The sequence below is a fragment of the Ictidomys tridecemlineatus genome, chromosome 16, assembly GCF_052094955.1.
Source record: "Ictidomys tridecemlineatus isolate mIctTri1 chromosome 16, mIctTri1.hap1, whole genome shotgun sequence".
Classification (NCBI taxonomy): Eukaryota; Metazoa; Chordata; class Mammalia; order Rodentia; family Sciuridae; genus Ictidomys; species Ictidomys tridecemlineatus.
The window spans coordinates 10,053,646-10,060,479 of record NC_135492.1 but is presented as its reverse complement, the minus strand read 5'-3'; positions in this window follow the sequence as shown (position 1 = coordinate 10,060,479).

Here is a 6,834-nt window from a genome sequence, read left to right as displayed (position 1 = left end):
AAGATGCAGGACAAAGAGTCATCTTGTTGCAGAGCCAAAGAAATTGTCAACTCAGTAAAATATTGCCTTTGATGCTTTTGCTCCAGGGACTTTCTTTTTAATGGTGCGTAATTAATTATCATCATCCACTCTTACTTACTAATAATCTTTTACAAGCGCTTGGGCATTCCAAATGTATGCCATTGTCTAATAGCCAGGCTGCAGGGAAGTGGTTCTTGGGTGGATGAAAACTTCATCCCTGGAGAGCTTCTGCCTTGGAGCACATTCTCCCCAAGACTCTGTGGGTTAGCTGTGTGGAGCTCTGGGAGCTAGACTTTCTCAGTAAGCCTTTGGAATCCTGAACACATGCATGCAGGATGATGGTCTCAGACAAATGATACAAAGTGAATACAGCCCACTTCTTCCATGGGGGACAGAAGAACCTTTGAAAATTCTGGTTGTCCCTGATGAATAACCCATGGTTACCTCACTTTGGTCACTGCTCAACATGAACAGCTGTGGGCAAATCATTTACCTTAGTTTGCAGCTCTCCAAATTGAGCTAGACATAAAAGGTGCTTTTGCTTTTGACCTCACTCAACTGCTCCTGAAGTGAGTGAAGTCATCCAGCTGAAAGGAGTCGAGCTCTTCAAGACAGGTGCAAAATAAAAATCACCTATTAAGGTTGACTTCATGGTGATTATGTGCCTTGAACTAGTGTTGCAGCAACTTGTCCTCTGCCTGTGGCTTTTCTCTGTCTGTTTTGGGGCTGAGAGGACGTGAAGGAAGGTGGTGAGAAGGGAAAGGGAAGAGAGAGTTAACAGAGAATGTCCTCTGCTCAGGTGCTCTGCTAAGGCATCTAGACCCTATTATCTTATTTAATCTTCACCATGACTTTTTAAAGTGGCATAGCTAGTTTTTCAGAGAAAGTGAGGCTTAAGTTGTGAGCAGTCAAGAGAAGTTAAGCCAAATCCCAGTGACAGAGGGGTCCTGAGGCTCTGTCCACTCTGAGAAACCCCTTCTTAGGTTGAAAGGTTAGGTGAGAGCCTGGTAAAGCCAGGGGGAAATATCAGAGCGTTCATTCCTGTACTGCCCTCTTGTTCTCTTCATTCCACTTCTCTCTCAGGCCAGCCCCCAAATTGAGCCCATCCTGAGAAATCAGAAATGACAAAAACATAAGGCTGACGCATCCAACCCCCTCCCCCTGCATTCTTGAATACAACACCCTCCTTTCACCCCCTCCCCCCCCCTCACTGCTGCTAGCAGAGTTGCCTGCTCAGCTCCCTCTTCCAGGGCTCCAGGGCAGGGACACACTCCTCCCAACTCACTCTGCTGCCCCACCCAGAGCCTCTCATGGGTTCCTAGAGTTACCAAACTCCTAGTGACAGGGAAATCAGAAGAGGAACATAGGATCCCAGGCCATGTCATGTACCCAAGACTTGTCTGGGAAGATAAATGGAGTAGTGCCCTGCCCTTTCTGAGTTTCCTGGACCACAGAGAAGAAAGAATTCCAGAGATAGAGTTCCTTCTCTCCACACCACTGGTTCTTCCTTACTGATGAAGCCTGCTGATTTCAGTCTTTGGAAGAGAGAGGGGCCCTTCGGGATGGTAGTGCTGTGGATGTGGTGACTCTGTGCTCTGCAGGGCAGCCTAGCAGCCACTCCCTTGGTGCTTATTCTGAGAGCCACCTCTTCTCCCTGCCCCCTCCTCTCTCTGCCATTCATGACATTTCCCCACACGAAATGCAAGAAGAGAAATGGTAACTAAGGCACAGTACTGAATAGAAAGAGAATAGTTTAATTCTAAGAGGTTGATTATCCCTATTTTAGCATCTGTAAAGATTAAACTGGAATGAGAAATGTGGGAGAGGGTGTGTGTGAGAGGGAGAGGGAGAGAATGAAACAGTGAGAGAGCAGAGATCCTGCTGCAGTTGGGCATGTAGAACTTCCCACCTGGGAGCTGTGATAGATACTAGGGTTAGAGAGAGAGAAGACAAGCAAAGGGTCATTTCTAATAGATGTCAAAGATCAGGAGACAGCTCCAAAGAAAAGAAGGTACTCAGAAGGTGTCTTCTGGACCAAATGGCCTAATGTGAGATGCAGTGAGAGGTACAGGGCCACAGCTGGGACTCCAGATCTTGAAGTCATCATCTGGAGCAGAGTACATTCTGGACTTTGCACCCATATTTTTAATTACAATACCACTGCCATCATCTAAACAGGTGAGCTGTTTCAATTTTCAGAGCATGGAGACAAAAGCATATACAATATGGCTATTTTCTGACATAAGGCTAAAATGCCACTTTAACCCTTTACATTCACATCATTAAACATACACAAAAAACCAACCAACCAACAAACAAACAAAAAAACACTTTACAAGCACTGTGTCCACTGGCATGTACCACGAAGAACAATGCTTGTGGCATATATAGTCACTGATTTTTATTTCAATCCATTCCCTAAAGGGCCTTCCACAGATAAGGGCTGCTCAAGCATATTCCCATCACCACAACAAGAATCCCATTTGCAGAAGAAGCTAAAGAGTTTAAGCAGCTGCCCAAGTGCAGAGGAACTCTGTGAAGCATTCCAGGACACAAACCTGAGTATCCCAGGTGAAGACTCAAGAGGGAGTTTCCCAGTGAACAGAGTAGTTGCATGGCTTTGTAAAACCCATCTTTAGCCATTATCAAGCCTTGTTCTTCTGATGTCATAAAGCTACTCACATTTAAAGGGAGGAGATATGGACCTGTCAACTCAATAGAAACTATCAATGAATTGTGGCCATGTTTTAAACCCATAATATGTGTTAAAATTCTGTATCAGTTAAACACACAAAAAAAAATCCTGATAAATGCAAAGGGCAAATATTTGTTTCTTTATTTTTTTTTTAAAAAAATAGCTAAATTGAAAACATCAAGATGAACACAGTTTGAATCTTTATTTGGTAGAAACCATCAAAGGTAGGTAGCAGCCCAGAACAGAAGAGCTGGCAGATACCACCCAGCAATGGACTATTGCCTGCAAGGGAATCAAAGAGCCCTGTTCCCTTGGATGTCATTCAGAGTTGGAATCTGCCCACCTAGTCCATCACTTTCATTTTACAGTTGAGCAATCTGAGTTCCAAAGAGGAGAAAAGATTTGCCCAGAGCTGTGTTGTCCAATATGATAGCCAATAGCTCCATGTGGCTATTTAAATTGAAACAAGCTAACATAAAAAGTTCAGGTCCCATACTTCAGCACTAGCCATGTTTAAATGCTGAATAGCCACATGTGGCTACTGTATCAGACAGTGCAGGTGGAGAGCATATCTAGAACTGCTCTCAGTCGGCAGAAGAAGTACTGTTCTAGGGCTGGGGATATAACTCAGTTGGTAGAGAGGGTTTGCCTCACATGCACAAGGCCCTGGGTTCAATCCCCAGCAACACACACACACACACACACACACACACACACACGAGATACTATTCTAGAGTCACACAACCAACACAGTTAGTTTAGAAAAGAACCCTAATTCTCGAGTACTTTATCCTCTATTGACCAGGCCCAAAATTTGCCCCAAAGAGGCTGCAGGAAGCTGGGGCTGTTGGCAGAGTCTTAAAGCCTCTCACACCCAGAACCTGTCTATTTTTAGCAAGTTAGTCTTGCTTTCTCTGATCAACTAGGTGACCATTTCTGCTAAATGAATCTAAGAGCTTGAATGGGTGACCCGAGACTCCTGCCTGGGGATAAGGAGGACACAAAAGAGAGAAGTCTTTGGTAGTACCATGATGGGCAGCTCCCAAGTGGAGATGATCCCCCACTAGGAGAGGGAGCTCCCTAAGCTCTCACATGGCACACAGGCAGATTCATCATCACTCTGTGGGCAGCAGTCCTGTCCTCTCAGGAGAGCACTTCTTGCTTCAGCCTGGAGACTCTCTGTTGTGGCTTCTTGTTCAACAGGTATCCAAAGCCAGCTTCCCTCTCTTCGCAGGCCTCTGGATCTGCCTGACCCCAACATGACCCCTTCTCCTTGGGTTGTCATTGTCATCTGCTTATCTGCAGTGGCAGGGAGGCAGCCATCAGCACCCTCCTCCTTCCACTGCCAGGCACCACCAAGGCCTCTCTGGCCTGGTGCCTACTCACAAGCAGAATGGCCGAGGCTTGAGTCCTGGCTTCTGGCCCAAGCTCCACCTATATGTGGTTTTAGCCAGGTTGGTTTGTATTTTTGGATTTCAGTTTCTCATCTGCAAAGTGAAGAGTGTTTTGGGGGGTAAAGTCAGTGCTTCTCAAACTTCACTGTGCACACATATTTCCCTGGGGTCTTGTAAAAATGCAGACTGTGATTCCATAGGTCTGAGTGTGACCTGGTAGTCTGCAGTTCTGATAAGCTCCTAGGGCATCCTCTGCTGTTGTTCTGAAGTAGTAAGTATTTGACACTGTCCTGTGGAACTTTATGCAGTGGTAGAAATGTCCTATATTTGTACTCTGGAGTATGGTGGTCACAAGTGGCTATTGAGCACTTGAAATGTGGCTGGTGAGTCCATGAAACTTATTTTTTTTTAAATGACAGAATTTTTATTTGAAAAATGAAAAGTATTAACAAACGATAATACAAATATGTTACTGTGTACCATATGATAAATGAGAGAATGAACAATTGCAACAAAGCTTGTTAACAATCTTCCCTCTGAGCCTGACAGCAGGACTAGTCAACCTGTTTTCCAGAAATATTGTATCATCAAACCTATCATTTACCCAATTTTCCAATGACCTTGATGTCAGGTGTTCTTCTTTTTTCAACAGTATTAACAATTAACTTAAATATATGATTGTAAGTTTTACTTAATTTTAATTAATTTGTGTGGCAAGTGGCCACCATATTGGATGACATAGGCTAAGCCTTCACTAAGATCTGCCACTGACAAGCTGTGAGATTTTCTTTTCTTTAGTTTTATTGTCTTCTGAAGGAAGATTTAGACAGGTTATTTAATTTCTCAGAACCTCATCTTTACCATTCATAAATTAAACAAAAACATGAGATATCTCTTCCTGTCTAAAATATATGTGTTATATAGTAATGATGTTATCATTAATATATAGTGGAATGACAGGAAGTCAAAAAAACTGGGTTCAAATTCCTTTTCCATCACTTCTCTCTGTTTTTGGCTTCTGTTCTTCCATTTTATCATCTCTAAATTGTGAGTGAAAATAATAGTCTTACAAAACTGTTGGGAAAATTATATGGGTCCTAGTAGTGTGCCTAGGATTCAGTAGGTGCTCAGCAAATATTCATATGGCACAGTGGAACCATTCTGAGAGGCTGGGTTTCAAACCCTTACTAACTGTATGTCCTTGAGTTGATTATTTAATCTCTTTTCCTTAGTTTTATGATCTTCTGAAGAAAGATCATGATACGTACCAAAGTATTTCAATTAGTCATTAGTTGCATCATTGAACAAACACTGTATTTTGGCTCTATATAATCTGTGTGAGGTGCTTGACATATAGTGACTAGTAAAACCAGAAACCTACCCTGGTCCTCTGATTCCATTTTGCCAGAGGGGGTGGTTTGTGAAGTAAGGCCAGTGAGCCATTAAGTGTGGAGATTTCTTATTGGTTGACTGATGTATCTAGTTTATGCTAATTAAGATAAGCTGTATGGAATATATAAATACCTCTGTTGTCCTACAATAAACGGCTCCCTCTCCTGCTATATCAATCTACACAAGTTGTTCGTCACCCCCCGCTAGTTTGCTGCAGCCGGGATGCGGCACATATGATTTATTATGTGCTAAGTCAAGCATCCTGACACAGCGTATACATGATGCTGCCAGGGCTGTTATTGGAGGTCAGGGAAGGCCACGTGGGAAACAAACATTGCAAGGCAATGAACACAGCATTGCCACCGGATATTGGAAAGGAGACATGGAAGAGTCTGCACTGGGGATATAATCTGTGAGTTGTTTACTCATAGAGTTGCTGAGGAGCAAAGGAGTGGACATGTGAAAGGAGTCAAGCACAGTATCCCTGGGAGGGCTCAGGACCTGGCTGTCCCCTTCCCCTCTGCAGCTGTGGAGTGGCACCTCGTGTTGGCTGAGTGGAGGCAAGTCCAGCCTCTGGACTGGAACCCTTAGTCCTTGTTACAACATGGATCCACTGAATTGGGAAAATTCCCTTTCCTGGTTGAACTGATACATCATGTAATCTGGAGGTGCCATATTTAGTCCTCTGATGAACCAAATACCAATACATTCAACTGAGGAGGGGAATGAGATCTAGGTGCATTCTCTTCCCTGGTGATGTAATGGCTGTTACTGGTCTGTCTGTAGCTCTTTTGAACTTCTTTGGTAATTGTAATCTGTATTCATCATTTGCCACCACCACATACACTCGGTAGCTTGCATTGGTGAAGCTTGGTAGTTTTGATGTGTCCTTCACAAGGAGGGGGCTTGGAGTCAGGAACTTACCCTGTACCTCTGCCTCTGCACAATCACCCAGCATGCTGTTCATGTATGATGTGAAACTTCAGAAGTGCTGCTTATCCAAGTGACTGTTCCCCAAGATCTGCCACCAAGGTTTAAGCCCTGGTCCTGAAATTTCCTCTCTTTCCAGATTTCAAATATTTTTAATACTGAATCAATTTCCTGAAAAGCCTTTATTAGAAAGCCAATTTGCAAAATAATCAATTTACCTATTGACTAATATGCCAAGTTATACCAAAATTGGATATTTTGTAACAATTGATCATTTAGCCACTTTACCAAGAAATCTTTTAACAAATAACATGAATGTCTCATTTTCTGACTAATAATATGACATGAAGAAACATTTTATTGCTTATCACAGTGGTGCACACCCATAATCCCAGTAGCTCA